The sequence below is a fragment of the Vicia villosa genome, linkage group LG3 (genome assembly GCF_029867415.1).
Source record: "Vicia villosa cultivar HV-30 ecotype Madison, WI linkage group LG3, Vvil1.0, whole genome shotgun sequence".
Lineage (NCBI taxonomy): Eukaryota > Viridiplantae > Streptophyta > Magnoliopsida > Fabales > Fabaceae > Vicia > Vicia villosa.
Window position 1 is genome coordinate 204,166,851 of NC_081182.1, and position 19,051 is coordinate 204,185,901.

General features: G+C 38.5%; 1 pseudogene; it reads right to left on the reverse strand.

Annotated features, from left to right (window-relative positions):
• Window positions 1–328: 328 nt before the first annotated feature.
• LOC131593356 (G-type lectin S-receptor-like serine/threonine-protein kinase At4g27290) lies at window positions 329–13,029 on the reverse strand (annotated as a pseudogene).
• Between the last annotated feature and the right edge of the window lie 6,022 nt (window positions 13,030–19,051).

Below are 19,051 nucleotides of genomic sequence, written 5' to 3' on the forward strand. Positions count from 1 at the left end.
CGAAGCATCTATTGAGTGTACAACTCAATCCATATTATGGTTGCAGCGATGGAAATCATGTGGTGAATGAAAATAAAGTGAGAAAGTCATTGGAATTGTCTTATTTTTGGAGGGAGAGACCAAACTCTTGGCCTCTTCAAGTTACATCTAAATTCAATCACACAAGTTCATGAAAATCTAGAAAACAACCCACACAACAAACATTAGATACTCTACGAATCCCAAAATCAGTTAACCAGCGCTTCAACAAGAGTATTATATGCTATATCTATCTTTAAACTTGCCAAAACCAAATGTTAGCAATATCAGTGTCAAGCACAATGGCATTCTATCTGGCTTCTAATAATGAGATTGAAGCTTCATTTATTGAACCCTCCTTTGAAGAAGATTCTGTGCTACTTGTAAAATCTCTTCCTGCATAGAACCCGGGTTTACTTGGTTTCGGGAGTAACGTTCCACCCTTTAACATAAAAACCACAGATGACATGTTAGGCCTATTTTCTGGTTTCTGTTGTACACACAGTAGAGCTACATGAATAAATCTTATTATTTCCGAACATACGGCAGCATCAGATAATACTTCATCCATCAACTCGAGTGGCCTATCTTCAATCCATAGTCTCCATGCCTAAAATGAAAACAAAGTTACAGCAAGGTCGATATAAATTAATATTCTTTTTTAATTTATTTTTTTTACTTTTTAGAAGATTTAAAAAATCGAAAAACATTGTAACAAGATAAGGGTCATATAAATTTAAAAACTTACATGACCAAGGAGGTTTAGATGATGTAGAGGGTCACAAAATCCGCGATTCTTCCTGCTGCTAATTATCTCAAGTACCACAACTCCAAAGCTAAAAACATCAGATTTTATTGAGAAAGATCCATGCACTGCATATTCTGGAGGCATATACCCACTGCAAGAAAAAACATTGAAGTTTACATATTAAAACGGGTTGTGACATAGCATAGGCAATGTATATTAAGTAGACTAGAGTTATTTAAGCCATAAAAAGAAATAAGTTATTCGAAATTACTATGTTCCCATCACTCTATTTGTATTAGCCTCGGCTTGATCTCCCATAAATGATCTGGCTAAACCAAAATCTGATATCTTTGGGATCATATCACTATCAAGAAGAATATTGCTTGTCTTGAGATCTCTATGTATGTGTGAGATATTGGATCGAACTCTAGTATTGTCGAAGGGTAGCTTCTTGGTTCGACAGTTCGACAGAGTTAAGCATGAAGTCGAAGGATTGTTCACATGCTGGTGTCGAAGTGTGTATGTTGTAGTCGAAGATGGGTCTAGCATGCAGATGTCGAAGATGCTAGGGTTGTTAGCATGTTAAATTAGGTTTTAGTGTTTAAACCCTAATTTGTTAAGTTAGCTTGTTTATTAAGTTGGCTTGTGTAATGGGCCTTGCTGGAAAAGCCCATTAGTTAGTATGTTAGGTTTTATTATAAATAGCATACTAGTCTCTCATCATTGCTAAGCTGCAAATCCTAATTTAGGGTGAGAGAGGTTATTTGTTATTCTTGTAAACTTGTTATCTTGTTTTAAGAGAAAGTGAAAGAATAGCAGTTATAACCAATTCTTGTGTTCTTCTTCTCCCCTATAATTCCCTATTATACTTTGTTATTGGTATCGTTTTTCACAACAAATTGGTGCGGTGAGCGTGGAGAAGATGCCGTCAACAAAGTATGAGATTGAAAAGTTCACCGGAGTGAATGATTTCGGTCTGTGGCGCTTGAAGATGAAAGCCCTACTGGTTCAGCAGGGTTGTTTGGAAGCGTTGAAGGGAGAGGCAGCCATGAATGCTGCATTAACGGCAGCGGAGAAGACGGCTATGATTGAGAAGGCACACAGCGCAATTTTGTTGAGCCTTGGTGATAAGGTTCTCAGGCAGGTATCAAAGGAGACGACGGCATCAGGGTTATGGGTGAAACTTGAAAGTTTGTATATGACCAAATCGCTGGTAAATCGACTCTACCTGAAACAAGCTTTGTATTCATTCAAGATGATTGAAGACAAAGTATTGGCTGAGCAGTTGGATATGTTCAACAAGCTGATTCTTGATCTTGAAAATATTGATGTGAAGATCGATGATGAAGATCAAGCGTTGTTACTATTGTGTTCTTTGCCTCGATCACATGCTCACTTCAAAGAAACTCTCTTGTATGGAAGGGAGTCCCTGACGTTTGAAGAAGTTCAATCAGCCTTGTACTCTAAGGACTTGAATGAACGAAAGGAGCATAAACCTTCGACTGTTGGCGAAGGTTTGGCCGTTAAAGGAAAACTCTTACGAAAGGATGGTAAGTTCGACAAGAAGAAAGGCAAAAGCCAGTCGAAGTCTTACAGTGGCGAAGCATCTGGCATTCGATGCTATCATTGTAAGAAGGAGGGTCACACAAGAAAGGTGTGCCCTGAACGCCTGAAAGATCATGGAGGTAAGGATAATGGCAATGCAGCCATTGTTCAAGATGATTTTGAATCATCTGATGTTCTTGTAGTTTCAAGCAGTGACTTGAGAAGAGAGTGGATTATGGATTCAGGGTGCACTTGGCACATGACTCCAAACAAAGACTTGTTCGAGGAATTATGTGATCAAGATGGTGGATCAGTATTGCTGGGAAACAACAAGGCTTGCAAGATTGCAGGTATTGGATCTATTAGATTCAAGCTCCATGATGAGTCAATAAGGTTGTTGACTGAAGTCAGGTTTGTTCCTGATTTGAAGAGAAATCTGCTTTCTCTTGGTGAATTCGACAAGAAAGGATATGTTTTCCAAGGAGAGAAAAGTATCCTAAGAGTCATGAAGGGTTCGAAGGAAGTCTTGAGAGGCGTGAAGAAACAAGGCTTGTATACCCTTGAGGCTGAAGTTGTAAGTGGTTCGACAAATGTTGTATCCACGAAACCTTTGTCGAAGACAGAAATTGTTAAGTGCCAAATTGTTGTTATTCTGAGTATGTAAATAGTGGCACTTATCGACGCTTTTTGTTAATACCGTTTGAATAATCCCCCGTTTTTGTGTAATTACGTTTACTTTACGAATACTTGTATTTTCATACACTTTTATACCATTTGATAGCTTTGTTGTATTTTTGTAGGTATTCTTGTGTTTTCGGAGCCTTGAGGAATAAAGTGTCGAAGACACGGCTGCGAGAGCAAAGAGGAAATAATTCTGCTGTTCTGGTGCAGGGCGCTTCGCGCGCTGCAGGGCGCGTCGCGCCCTCTTTGAGTTTGAAGAACTTAGTCTGGCAGAAGATTGGGCGCGTCGCGCCGGATTTGGGCGCGTCGCGCTCTAGGGCGGTTTAGTAAATTTATAAAGGGCGCATCGCGCCGAAATAGGGCGCGTCGCGCCCACTGCGAAACTCAGTTTTGTATAAATAGTTAATAACAGATTTTTTTAGGTTTTTTTATCACCTCTTCTTGACAAGTTGAGCTCTGATCCTTTTTTGGTAGTTTAGAGGCTTAGGAAACACCATTGGGTGCGACGTCATGTGGATTGATCATGGATCTGACTCGATTTCATTGTACCGGTGAGATCTTTCCGGTTCATCTTCTCTCTTCCCTTTGTTTCATTCCAATGGTGGGTGTTGTATGTTCGTTTCTACTCTTATTGTATGTATATTTGTGGATCTTGGGATCGTTTATATATTCGCTTTACAAATCTTCATTGTTGTTGTTCTTGATCTTTTTGCTTAAATGCTCTGGATTTGTGTTGTTGCAGACATGGACACCATAGATCTTGATTAGGAATGATAGCTGTTAGTTTCTGGGTTGCAGACATGGATTCAGGACTAACAATCTTAGTGGGTATCGAGTCTAATGCCTCCGTGTTGTTTGTGTCGGTGGAGAAATCGCTGATGTGAATAGTACGGTTGAGCTTTCGTCGGTGTTGCAGACATGGACACTGATGTGGCATCTCGAATGATGCCCGGTGATGTTGATGCGTATTGTGAGTGTCGAGCGATAGATCTTCAGATTTAAGTATTCGACGGGTAGAACTAAATGCAACTCCATAACTATTTCTCTTAGACTATTGAGATTGTTTATCTGCTTTTATTTACTTTTCCCGCATTTACTTTTCCGCACCCAAATCATGAAACTTAGAACGCGAGATAGTCGAACGGCAGTTCTTCTCACCGATCTCTGTGGACACGATAATTCCCGGATGAATACTTCCAAAACTTTTGTTGCTTGCCGCTCTACCGCTCCAACAAAATGGCGCCGTTGCCGGGGATTGGTTGAGATTAATCGCATTGCGATGGTTTTATGTTTTAAGTTTCGTTTGTTAAGTGTTTGTGCAGGACGTTTTCTTTAGGTTGCGTTTGAGGCGAAAGCATTGGCGTACCGCGAGGAAGTTTCTTACCGTTCGCGAAACAATAAAGGCGTCGAGCTTACGACGTTAAACGAGCGCTTGTTGGGAGGCACCCCAACGGTTTTATTTTTCTGTTTTTCTGTAATTGAGTTGTGTAGGTGTTAAGTGGTGGCTCACTGAAAAATCTGTCTTTTTAGATTGGTCTGGTTTTTCTGGTGTAGCGCGCGTCGCGCGCTCATGGGTGCGTCGCGCGCTGGGCAGCTTTTGGCCAGTGACCTCTTTTTAACGGGTCACTCGGCTTACCTTTTTCCCACTTACACCAAGGCTTTATAGTATAGTATTTTATCGATTTATTTTTAATTCTTTTGTTTGTGTTTAGACTCAAATTTTGGCCCGATTACTTGGAGTCGCATTCGGTAATTCTCCGATTTTGATTGATTCAACAAGCTGGTTGTGCGGTAATGATTGATCGAATTTGTACATAGCAAGGTACTCGTTTATCGCATTCTATAGCATAGCATGTTTAGGAGACTTTTCATTTGTACAATTTTCATACTATTCATTCTTTTTGCATAACTTGCTCATGACTTGAATCACAATTAGTTATCTTTTTTACCATAAATGTGAGGTGGCTTTCCATTGTGTATATATGCGAGCGACCAATATTTCTTGTTTTAACTAGATATTATTATGTTTAATCTTTCGTCTGTATTGATTTTGTGAATGCACGAAAGTGATCAAGGCACTTGTTTGATTTTGAGCACAACTACCTAGCCAAATGTCATTTTACCTTGTGAGTGTGTGACCATTCGTACCCCCTTTGAGCCTTTTTGTCATTGTCCATTTTGTTTTTGAACTTGAGACATAGTTCACCCTTTTTGATGGATTTTGATTATCTTTGTTTTCTTGACCTTAACTATGATGTTTAGTTGGATTTTTACCTTGCCTTAGAAAGTAGGGAGTATTCACTTGATATTGTGGTTGGATTCAAGTTGGGGAGAGGATGTTTGCGTGCTTATGTTGTGATTGATGTGAGGTTAAGAAAAGAAAAAGAAAAAGAAAAAAAAAGTGAGAAAGAAAGAAAAGAAAAAGAAAGAAAGAAAAGAGAAAAGCTTGAAAAAGAAAAGAACAAAAAGAGTTTTGAATAAGAGTGTGCTAATAAGTTTTGTGTTTGGTGTGAAATTTGTGATGAAGAGAAAAGTTGGATTGAAATTGTATTGTTTGAAACTTTGTGGAAGTAATTACTCCCTTAGGTTTAGGCAAGTTTTTGTTTCGATTAGCTTTAGGACTTATCACTTGTTTGTTAACCGAGCCACATTACAACCTTGAAAGCCCTTGTGATTCGTGCCGTTGCATTTTCAATACTATTTTTGGATGAATGCATAATTTTGTCTATTGTTTGCAAGATTGTTGGAAGAGTGTTCAAAGTCCTCACCTTTCGGTGTTTTTCATCTACCGATGAGTTTTTGCTAGGCGTGATTCATTATTGAGCTTGTTTTGTTTTAGGATGTTTTGTATGAATTTTCGTACTTAGGAATCGTTTCATTTTCATGTTGTCGTTGTAGGATAGTGGTAAGTATTTACTTTGTTCGTACGTTTTTATTTGAACCGTACAATTGTTTCGTTTTTCCAAATCTTGTTGATTCTTGATTCTTTGGATTTTTACTTTGGATTCTTTGAATGTTTGGCCCTGTTTGAGGACAAACAGATTCTAGTTGGGGAGAGTTGTTAAGTGCCAAATTGTTGTTATTCTGAGTATGTAAATAGTGGCACTTATCGACGCTTTTTGTTAATACCGTTTGAATAATCCCCCGTTTTTGTGTAATTACGTTTACTTTACGAATACTTGTATTTTCATACACTTTTATACCATTTGATAGCTTTGTTGTATTTTTGTAGGTATTCTTGTGTTTTCGGAGCCTTGAGGAATAAAGTGTCGAAGACACGGCTGCGAGAGCAAAGAGGAAATAATTCTGCTGTTCTGGTGCAGGGCGCTTCGCGCGCTGCAGGGCGCGTCGCGCCCTCTTTGAGTTTGAAGAACTTAGTCTGGCAGAAGATTGGGCGCGTCGCGCCGGATTTGGGCGCGTCGCGCTCTAGGGCGGTTTAGTAAATTTATAAAGGGCGCATCGCGCCGAAATAGGGCGCGTCGCGCCCACTGCGAAACTCAGTTTTGTATAAATAGTTAATAACAGATTTTTTTAGGTTTTTTTATCACCTCTTCTTGACAAGTTGAGCTCTGATCCTTTTTTGGTAGTTTAGAGGCTTAGGAAACACCATTGGGTGCGACGTCATGTGGATTGATCATGGATCTGACTCGATTTCATTGTACCGGTGAGATCTTTCCGGTTCATCTTCTCTCTTCCCTTTGTTTCATTCCAATGGTGGGTGTTGTATGTTCGTTTCTACTCTTATTGTATGTATATTTGTGGATCTTGGGATCGTTTATATATTCGCTTTACAAATCTTCATTGTTGTTGTTCTTGATCTTTTTGCTTAAATGCTCTGGATTTGTGTTGTTGCAGACATGGACACCATAGATCTTGATTAGGAATGATAGCTGTTAGTTTCTGGGTTGCAGACATGGATTCAGGACTAACAATCTTAGTGGGTATCGAGTCTAATGCCTCCGTGTTGTTTGTGTCGGTGGAGAAATCGCTGATGTGAATAGTACGGTTGAGCTTTCGTCGGTGTTGCAGACATGGACACTGATGTGGCATCTCGAATGATGCCCGGTGATGTTGATGCGTATTGTGAGTGTCGAGCGATAGATCTTCAGATTTAAGTATTCGACGGGTAGAACTAAATGCAACTCCATAACTATTTCTCTTAGACTATTGAGATTGTTTATCTGCTTTTATTTACTTTTCCCGCATTTACTTTTCCGCACCCAAATCATGAAACTTAGAACGCGAGATAGTCGAACGGCAGTTCTTCTCACCGATCTCTGTGGACACGATAATTCCCGGATGAATACTTCCAAAACTTTTGTTGCTTGCCGCTCTACCGCTCCAACAGAAATCTGGCACATGAGATTGGGCCATGTCAGTGAAAGGGGTCTGGTCGAATTAGGGAAACAAAATCTGCTTGGTGGAGACAAAGTCGAAAAGCTGAAGTTTTGTGAACCCTGTGTACTTGGAAAATCTTGCAGAGTGAAGTTCAACAAAGGCAAACAAAGAACACATGGATCCCTTGATTACATCCATGCTGATCTTTGGGGGCCTGCAAGGTGTGCATCACATTCAGGAGCAAGGTATTTTCTATCCATAGTAGATGATTATTCCAGAAAATTATGGGTATTCATCCAGAAGACTAAGGATGAAACTTTTGAGAATTTCAAAAGTTGGAAGACTCTGGTTGAAAATCAGACTGGCAGGAAGGTCAAGAGGTTGAGAACCGACAATGGCCTTGAATTTTGCAATGAGGCATTCGACAGTTTTTGTGCTGCCTTTGGTATTGCAAGGCACAGAACTACTGCAGGTACTCCACAGCAAAATGGTTTGGCTGAAAGATTTAATCGAACTATTTTGGAGAGAGTCAGATGCATGTTGACTAGTGCGGGGTTAAAGAAGGTGTTCTGGGCTGAGGCTGTTTCGACAGCAACATATCTGATAAACAGATGTCCTTCGACAGCGTTAGATATGAAGACACCTGAAGAAGTTTGGTCGGGACATCCACCAGATCTCGACAAACTGAGAGTATTTGGCTGTGTAGCCTATGCTCACATTAGGCAAGACAAGGTCGAACCTAGAGCTCTGAAATGCATGTTCATGGGATACCCTGAAGGAGTCAAAGCTTATAGGCTATGGTGCCTAGAGCCAGGTCACAGGAGGTGTATCACCAGTCGAGATGTAGTTTTCAATGAAGCTGAAATGGCTTTTAAGAAAACTGATGATGTTGGTCGAAGTACAGAAACATCTGACGAAGAGCTGGAACAGGTAGAGATTCCTGTTGAGGTGGAGCATGTTGATGCTGAATTGCATATCCCAGATGAAGTCGAAGAAGAAGCAGAAGATGCTGAAGTTGAGGAAACTGACGATGACTACCTATTGTCGAGAGATAGGTCGAGAAGAGTCATCAAGCCACCTCAGAGACTTGGATATGCAGATCTTATAGCTTATGCCTTAATCTCTGCAAGTGAGGTTCTAGACGAAGAACCTAGAGACTATAAGGAAGTTATGAGGAGTCGAAATAAGACTGAATGGCTGAAGGCCATGGATGATGAGATGAAATCTCTTCATGATAATCATACTTGGGAACTGATCAAGAAACCTGTTGGGGCAAGGTTAGTCAGCTGTAAATGGATTTTCAAAGTTAAGGAAGGAATTGAAGAAGTGACGTCGAAAAGATACAAGGCAAGGTTAGTTGCAAGGGGTTTCACTCAGAAAGAAGGTGTCGACTTCAATGATGTGTTTTCTCCTGTTGTGAAGCATAGGTCCATTCGAATGTTGCTTGCCATGGTGGCACAGTTCGATCTTGAACTGGAACAGATGGATGTGAAGACTGCGTTCTTGTATGGTGATTTAGATGAAACGATCCTGATGAGGCAACCTGAAGGGTATGTCGAAAAGGGGAAGGAAGATTATGTGTGCAAGTTAAAGAGATCTTTGTATGGGCTGAAACAATCTCCTCGACAGTGGAATAGGAGATTCGACAAGTTCATGGCACGCATAAGTTTCATTAGAAGTCAGTTCGACCACTGCGTTTACTTCAGATTTCGACCTGGTAATTCATTTGTTATTTTGTTGCTTTATGTGGATGATATTCTCATAGCAAGCAACAATGTTGAAGATGTGACGAGGGTGAAGGCTGAACTCAATAAGGAGTTCGATATGAAGGATCTGGGAGCTGCTTCCAGGATTCTTGGAATTGACATTCGAAGAGATAGAAAGAAGTCGAAGTTATGCCTATCTCAAGAGGCATATCTACGGAAGATTCTTGAAAAGTTTGGTATGTCAAATTCGAAGCCAGTTGTGACTCCAACAAACCCTCAATTCAAGCTGAGTATTGATCAGTGTCCCAGTACTGATGTCGAAAGAGCCTATATGAATAACATCCCATATGCTAATATAGTCGGTTCTTTGATGTATGCTATGGTCTGTACTAGACCCGACATAGCATACGCAGTAAGTCTTGTAAGCAGGTACATGGCGAATCCCGGAAAGGCTCACTGGCAAGCATTGAAGTGGATTTTAAGGTACATAAATGGATCTCTGAACAGAGTTCTAATTTATGGTGGAGCCTTGGGTGAAGATAGTAAAGCAGTAATAGAAGGATATGTCGACTCTGATTATGCAGGTTGTATGGATTCCAGAAAATCTATTTCTGGATATGTTTTCACTATGTTTGGCACTGCAATTAGTTGGAAAGCAACACTTCAGAAGGTTGTTGCTCTATCAACCACTGAAGCGGAGTATATTGCCCTAACTGAAGCTGTGAAAGAAGCATTGTGGCTTGAAGGTTTTGCAAAGGAGCTAAAACTTCAAGGTCGAGGTATCACTGTTAAATGTGATAGTCAAAGTGCAATACACCTGTCGAAGAATTCAGCCTATCATGAGCGAACTAAGCACATTGATGTGAGGCTGCATTTCGTCAGAGGAGTAATCGAGCGTGGAGAAGTCCAAGTGCTGAAGGTTTCGACTGAAGACAATGCTGCTGATATGATCACCAAGACATTGCCGAGTTGCAAGTTTTTCCACTGTATGCAGTTGATAAAGCTGCATGAAGAAAGCTAGTTTGTTCCTTGACGTTGTAGAGTTAGGTCCAAGGTGGAGATTTGTGAGATATTGGATCGAACTCTAGTATTGTCGAAGGGTAGCTTCTTGGTTCGACAGAGTTAAGCATGAAGTCGAAGGATTGTTCACATGCTGGTGTCGAAGTGTGTATGCTGTAGTCGAAGATGGGTCTAGCATGCAGATGTCGAAGATGCTAGGGTTGTTAGCATGTTAAATTAGGTTTTAGTGTTTAAACCCTAATTTGTTAAGTTAGCTTGTTTATTAAGTTGGCTTGTGTAATGGGCCTTGCTGGAAAAGCCCATTAGTTAGTATGTTAGGTTTTATTATAAATAGCATACTAGTCTCTCATCATTGCTAAGCTGCAAATCCTAATTTAGGGTGAGAGAGGTTATTTGTTATTCTTGTAAACTTGTAATCTTGTTTTAAGAGAAAGTGAAAGAATAGCAGTTATAACCAATTCTTGTGTTCTTCTTCTCCCCAATAATTCCCTATTATACTTTGTTATTGGTATCGTTTTTCACAACAGCAGCCCCCGAGCAATCCCGTCAATAATTTCCGAGCGCTTTGTCCAGTCTAGTAATTTACTTCGCGTAGTATCTAACAAATGACACATTCTTAAGTTAGGATGAAAACTACATTATGCAAGAGAGAAACCGAGAGCAATAAATTTGGTTGGGGTGAAAGTTCAGACCAAAAATAAAGTAATCCAAGCTTCTGTTGGGCATGAACTCGTAGATCAACAACTTTTCATCATGTTGAATAGAACAATCAAGAAGTTTTACAAGATTTCGGTGTTGAAGTGTTGCCATCAATTTTACTTCATTTTTGAACTCCTCAATTCCTTGTCCTGATGTTTTAGATAGCCTCTTAACAGCAATCTCTTGGCCATCTACCATTATGCCCTAGTAAAAAAGTATGGAAATTTTAGTACTTATAATGATTGGTGAAATATGAGAGTAAATTAACTTGGTAACCAAGACTGTACCTTGTACACCGGTCCAAAACCACCTTCTCCTAACTTGTTTCGGTTAGAGAAGTGATTTGTTGCATCAGTGATGGTTGAAAAATCAAATATTGTTGCCAGCTCACCATCCTCCGTCTCCTTCTTGTGAAATAACATTTTTACACACCCTGAAGTAACAATTCAAGAGTTTTATCATTAACAAAGCAATCAAACTTCAGAATTCATTTTAAGTTGTAACTAATTCTTTTTGCATCACTATTTGAGTACTATTTAAGCGCATCATAAATATTTAAGATTTACTTATCAAAATTTATCCCCTGGCTTACCAAGCTTCTTTTTAGATGCTAATGTGACCAATATAATAATGGTGAGTCCTATTATGAATGCAATAACTCCTGCAAGAGTACCGACACGCTTCAAGTTCCTCTTATTCTTTAGTTGATCTGTGATTGAACGAAATGTCAGGCAAAAAGCAGGCATATAAGCTCTACCAAACAAAGGATCTATAGAGAACAACACAACTTTCATTTGGAAGTTGATTCATTATAAACTGTTCTTAGAAATAACTCAGGTATATACTTAGAAGTGAAAATAACATGTATTCTTGTCACATAATTTCATGTTTTAAACAGTGCTTAATCATACCAAGCCAAATGCTGAAATATTATGCTATATAACAAATCGATAAGGTAAGAGATGTATGAGGAAATGAAAATTACCAAATTCTGATGATGCTAATCGTATGTAAATGTCTTGTCCTTGGTCTGGATGTCTTCTCATGTCCACAATGTTGTCAAACCAAAGTAAGCAGCCACTACCACCATATCTGATATCCAAATTTGCATACGCGGTGCAAGAACAGTTTTTCAAGCACACTGTCTTGCATTCCTCAAGGCCCAAGGTCTTGTGATGATGATGTATCTGGCAACTTCATGCTTGTGTACTTAAAAAATCCATCTCCATGGAGACAATTTAAATGTGTTTTCCTTACACACCCATCAGACCAATTTGATGAGTCCCACTTTGGTTGAAATTTTGGCATGAAACCTTTCAAGCATTCACATATTGGAAACTCATTAATATTGCAGTTAGAGTTGATACCACACAAGACATAATTATCACACTGGTCTGCAGGACGACTAACTATAGCCGCCCAAATTTGTGACCCATCTGACCATATAAGACGCTGTGAATTTCCGTATGGATCTAACACCAATCTAGTAATAGTTGAACTGTTCAAAGTTTCATATTGATAAGAGAATTCTTTGTCTGTGAACACTGCTGAGAAATTCAAGACTCTACGCATTCTATTCCAAGGAAAACCAGTGAAAAGAAATCCATTCCATGAGCCTCCTCTATACAGAAATCTTGCTCCCTTTGCATTAACCAATTGAGGAAAACCATGTGTATCTATCCTATATGAACACTCACCTTCAGCAGGATCTACAGAGCTTCTCCAAGATGTGAGATATCGATACGGACCAGTAACTAAATTACTTTTCAGCTTCATTCCAGCAAGGAAAGTGTTACCGGGATAATCAAAACTTTCCCAAAGAAACTTGCCAGTGCTGTTTGCATCTTTCACAACAAGGTTTCCAGAATCCAACAACAATAAAACAACTGGTTTCACCATTTTTGTTGACGAATTGGAGGACCAGACGATGCCTTTGGAGCCATCGAGAATAACAAGAGTTCCCTGATCATTGAGTTTCAGCAATCCTGTTGAGTTTTGTACAGGGGTATTTCTATTGGCAACCCACACAATAGTCCTAGGTAATATGCTCTTGTACCATATACCAAAGTATTGGCGTTGTGAATCTCCAAAGTTGAAAAATCCTGCTTCAAAGGTTCCGGCTGCAGAAACAAGACTATCACTGTATTGGATAAACTGATTTGGAGCAATAGTAGTAAAGGTGTTCCGTTTACAGAAAATGGGCGTAGAGCGAAAAAAGACAGTACACACCATTAGCATTAGCACCTTATTATGGTACTCCATTGTGTTTGTGTGGGTTTGTTTGTCATAATGACTTTCATTTTATCAAATTCTAAATTCAATTGACATGACTTAGTCATCCAAATCTTCCCATGTAATAGCTAGTTTATGCAAATTTGAAACAAGAAATCAACACGTTTATGGATTATAATATATACTCTATTCAACTTGAAGCTTGGTATGTTGACCAAATATATATTCATTTAGTGAAGACTTTCTAGCCTTTTACGTAACATGGATGATGGAAAGGGGGGAGGCCATGTCCATCCGTCATCAACAACACTATGTTACAAAATTCAACCAAGACAAAGTCTGTGATGTAAAAAATCAAAGTCTTACTTATTAGAATATATACAATACAACAAAACGGTATCGGTAGGATCCAACACCGATATTCACTATTTTTATGTTAAAGAACAAATTGTATAAATACAGATACTCAATCAACAAAAGTGTATGATAACTATAAAATAGGGTAATGATTGAATTGGTCTTTGGTGTATAAATACAGATACTCAATCAACAAAAGTGTATGATAATTATATGGAGAGAAAGTTTCCAATGTATGATTCAGCACCCGCCTATATGGATTTGCGCACAAATGTGGGAGGGAGAGAAAATGCACGCCCGTAACTATTCTACCTATTATACATTTTCCAATGTGCAATGCCTGTAAATAAACGCAATATTCAAGCCTAAAGTACATGAGATGTCATGTATCCCAAAGGAGATAGAATCATCCTTAGAGATAATCTAACAACCCTGTCCAAAATGAGAGACTCAACACCAGAACAGATTGTCCGAAAACCCAACGGCGCCGCCACACCTTAGATCCATAACTGCTAACGCCATTAGAACATGGCTCCAAAACACGCGGCAGATGCGAGCAACCGGACGAGAAGCTAACCACACACTGCTTTGCAAGCAGAGCCCTTGAAAAACAGCACCCCAGAACACACGAACACCGGCAAAGCAAACCTGATTTCTGAATGCTCAAAGATAGTACAGCAACAGCTCCAAAATGGGAAAGCAGGAGGAAGTGCCCTCGGTTACGAAAGCTTGGAAGCAGCCAGATCAACCTCTACGATTAACACCTCCCTGGATACCGCGACTTGAAAGCTAGACAACAGTTATATCACAAAGTCTAAAGACCGACCGAGTCATCCATTCGGACAGCGCTTCTACAGAACCAATGCAGACGACAGCTGCCCCCACCTCTCGAACGAACTTTTATTCTTTCCATCCTAAGTAGTTTCTTGGATTTGAAATCCACTTGATTAAGCGGAAAAACGAACCCTCTCACCTTAGCCTTCATCCATCTCCAAGTTATCAATTGAATTGCATCGATACTCCTATCTTCATGACAAGCATTTCTTCCAAAAAATTTATCATTTCGCCTTCTGAATATTGTCCAAATAAAGGCAAACCATATGGCGGAGAGTTTCTCCGAGAATATCCTTCCACCGTTAAGTAAACCTGTAAAATGAGATAATGCCCTTTCTTCACCTACGCTGTTGCTGAAACTGTCTCTTAAAGCTGCATATGCTTCTTTAATAGATAACTCATTTTTAGACCATCTCCAAATATCTTTTGCTTCGTCCTTCAGAATTAAATTTTGAACCCTCTCGCAGGTTTCTTCCACGAGCTTTTTGTCCTCCTCATCCAAATCACCTATCCAACTACAGATCCAACCCGTAGCATCACAAAATCTCCTGACTACTACTTTTATACAAACCAGGGTATAAGTCCTTCAAACTTCTTCCCCGACCCAAGGATCCTCCCAAAATAAAGATTCCGATCCATCCCCAATCTCGACAATTTCTCTTTAAACCAATTCGCCTCGAAACCTCCCTCCCATTTTTCTAAAGCCTGAATGTCTCTCCAAAAGGATGATTCGACCGCCTGACGAAAGATGTTTATTGTTCCAAGAAGACAGCCCACTTCTCTGTTAAATATCACAGAGAAAAACAAGGTAATAGGAAAGGAAAGTTCTCTGATATTATTGAATGAAAACAAATGGCCCTTTTAAATAGCCTTACATAACAACTACCACACTTAAACGTGGTATGAAACACTAACCCTACTTACCTACAAAGTAGGAATAATTAAATAGACTAAATCAACAATTCCTAATAGATAGGATAGCATAACAACCATACTTCCTAATTAATAGGATTTATTAGCAGGAACAGGAACAGAAAAACAAAATAAAACTAAATAGCCACTAACTCCAACACTCTCCCTTAAACTGAATGCTCATAAGCAATCAGTTTATTTCTTCAACTGAACACATGCCAAGTAATGCCCTTAACTTTAAAAAAGAATAAGCTTTGAGAGGTTTCGTAAAAATGTCGGCAATTTGCTCATCACTTTTACAATAGCATAGTTCCACTGCACCCTCTTTTGCGAGATCGCGGAGAAAATGAAACCTCACATCAATGTGTTTGCTTCTTCCATGTAGAACTGGATTTTTTGACAATTTAATGGCTGAGCTGTTATCGCAAAATAGCATAAGTGGACCTTGCTGTGTACATTTTACCTCTTCCAAAATTCTTCTAAGCCAAATACCTTGACAAGCACATGCTGCAGCAGCTATAAATTCTGCTTCAGTTGTAGATAAAGTCACAATAGGCTGTTTCTTTGAAGACCATGAAACTGCAGCTCCACTTAAGAGAAAGGCATAACCAGATGTACTTTTGCGATCATCCAAATCACCAGCATAATCACTGTCGCTGAAGCCAACTAGCACATTTCTTTCACTCTTTTTATAGAACAAGCCATAGTTAACGGTACCCTTCAAGTATCGAAGTATTTTTTTTACTGCTTGATGATGGAGTTCAGTTGGTGACTCCATAAATCTACTGATGAGGCTGACAGCATACATTAAATCCGGTCGAGTAGCCGTCATGTACATTAGACTTCCAACCATTTGCTTATAGTAAGTGTTGTCAATCTTTATTCCTTCATCATCCCGAGTCAATTTAGTTCCATGAACTATAGGGATTTGAACTGGATTACAATCAACCATTTTAAATCTTTTCAATATCTCTTGAGCATATTTCTTTTGACAAATAAAAATGCCCTCTGCAGATTGAATCACTTCTATGCCAAGAAAGTATTTCATCACTCCCAAGTCAGTCATCTCGAATTCTTTCATCATTGATTGTTTAAACTCTCTAAATAAGAATTCATCATTTCCAGTAAATATCAAATCATCCACATATAAGCACACAATCAAAATATTACCTTTTTCTCCAGTTTTGATGTAAAGTGTATGCTCATAAGGACACTTGTGAAAACCTGCTTTGTTGAAATAGGTGTCAATTCGACTATACCAAGCTCGTGGAGCTTGTTTCAATCCATAAAGAGCTCTTTTCAACTTGTAAACCATGTTTTTGCTGTCCTTCTTTACATACCCCGGGGGTTGTTCCACAAAAACTTGTTCCACTAGCTCTCCATGTAAAAATGCAGACTTGACATCCAATTGAAAGACAATCCAATTATTTTGAGCAGCCAATGAGATGACCATTCTAATTGTGTCATGTCTTGCTACTGGAGAAAATACTTCAGAATAATCCACTCCATACTCTTGAGTGTACCCTTTAGCTACTAAACGAGCCTTGAATTTATCAATTTCCCCTTTTTCATTCACTTTTGTTTTGTAGATCCATTTTACTCCCACTGGTTTTTCTCCTTCTGGCAGCTCCACTAACTCCCATGTATTATTTCTTTCAATTGCTTCAATCTCTAAATCCATAGCATTTCTCCATATTTCACTTTTAAATGCCTCATCAAATGAAATGGGATCACTTCCAGTAACAAAGTGAGCTAATGTTTCTTCATCAGAGAGCTCTTCACCACTTGTATAATCATTCATCCAAACTGGCCTTCTCCTTTGACGTGGCATATTTGGTACTGATGTTTCAGCATCTCCACTTCCATGATCAGATCCAAGTGCATTTGATTCTTCCAAATTATCATGTGCATCCTCTTCTATTTCTGCACTCTCATTATCCTCTAGTTCAAGAGCCACTGATTTTCCTTTACTATGGCTTTCCCAGTTCCAGTTAATGTTTTCATCGAAGACAACATCTTTAGAAATACAAACCTTCTTTGTTAAAGGATTGTAAAGACGATAAGCCTTAGATTCTTCACTTACGCCAAGTAGTACACATTTCTCTCCCTTGTTATCAAGTTTCTTTCTCTTTGGATCAGGAACATGCACATAAGCTATGCAGCCAAAAACTCTGAAGTGATCAACAGTGGGTTTGCGACCAGACCAAGCTTCTTCCGGTGTCATGTTCTTCACAGAAAATGTTGGACATCGATTGAGAATATGAACACTCCAATTAACTGCCTCTGGCCAAAAGTTCTTCGGCACATTCTTATTTGCTAGCAAACTTCTCACCATATTCATGATAGTTCTATTTCTCCTCTCCGACACACCATTTTGATGTGGCGTGTATGCTGCAGTCAATTGTCTCTTGATTCCATTTCTTTCACACAAATCCACAAACTCTGTTGATGTATATTCTCCCCCACGATCTGTTCGAAGGCATTAAATATGTTGTTTTGTCTCCTTCTCAACTCTTGCTTTGAATCTCCTAAACATATCAATGGCTTCAGATTTTTCCTTTATAAAATATACCCATGTTTTTCTACTAAAGTCATCGGTAAAAGTTATGAAGTACCTTTTATTGCTGTTTGAAGTTGGATTTAACGGACCGCATATGTCCGAGTGCACTAGTTGAAGGACATTGTCATACCCCAAAATTTGCCCACACTTTTCAAAAATTCAAAACTATTTCAAAAATTGGATTTTTATAAAATCTCGGGTTCATTTACATTGACATTCTGAATTTTATAAATATTCGATTTAAAGTCTATTTTAAAAATATAATAGTTTACCCTTAAATTGTTATATTTTAATAAATAGCAAAATGCTGACCGATGCTTCATAAACTTTCAATTGGCTTTTTATTTCGAATAAATAATATAGCACAATTGGTAAGGAGGTAAGGTTTACAAGTACAAGGTCATAGGTTTGAATCTTACAGCTAACATTTTTCCTTTTTCTTTTGTTTTTAACCTTAGTTCTAACATTTCACTTTTTATTCAAAAAAATCACAAAAAAAAATTTTATGTCATTTTTGTATTTCTCTATTCACTATTTAAAAAAAATGTTTTTTTTCTCACACTTTTTATTCACAAAAATAACCAAAAATTGTTATAAAATAAAAAAGAATCAAACAATATTTTTTTTTTTGTCACTTTTTTTCTTAGAATTTTTTTAATTATGTTATTAGTAAATTTCAAAAACTTTCCAAAACATGTAGAGACAAAATCTCCAAGCATTCCAAAATTCCCAAGACAAAATATCAACAAAATTGAAGAAAAGATTAAAGTGGTGGACAAAGGTCATAATGCTAATAATTTGGTTGTTCTATACCATTTGTGACTTGATTTTGAGACTATAAAAAGAGGTACGAGAGCCATATTTCAACAACTAACAACCACCAATTTTCACATACCAACACCAATTTTCACGTACCAAATACGGCGCTGTGCATACTTTTCTAACACATTAAAGTTCATCTCTAACAAGAACCTGTACAATTTTTTTTCAATCAAACAAACTCTCATAACCATACATCACAATCCACCATTACTGAAACTTCATCAATCAAACATAAACTCTCATAATCATACATCACAATCCACCATTATTGAAACTTCATCAACAACACCTCTACAACCTCAAACAATATCCAAACTCTCCAACGCAATAACGATAACCGATCAGAGAAAAAATTTTGAAACACTAAAAAAGATTTTTTATTATTGCAGATTGCAGATCCACGCTCATAGTGTTCATGTTGCCATCTCACTCGGACTTCCGCTGACAAATCTCCGACGACAATCCACACAATTACCGCTCAAAGCACCCACGAACCGAACTCCCACGTCAGAGCCACGATTGGGAACAAGGCTAATTTTATGGTTTCTCTTGGAGAAAGAGATGTAAATTTCTTTTGCT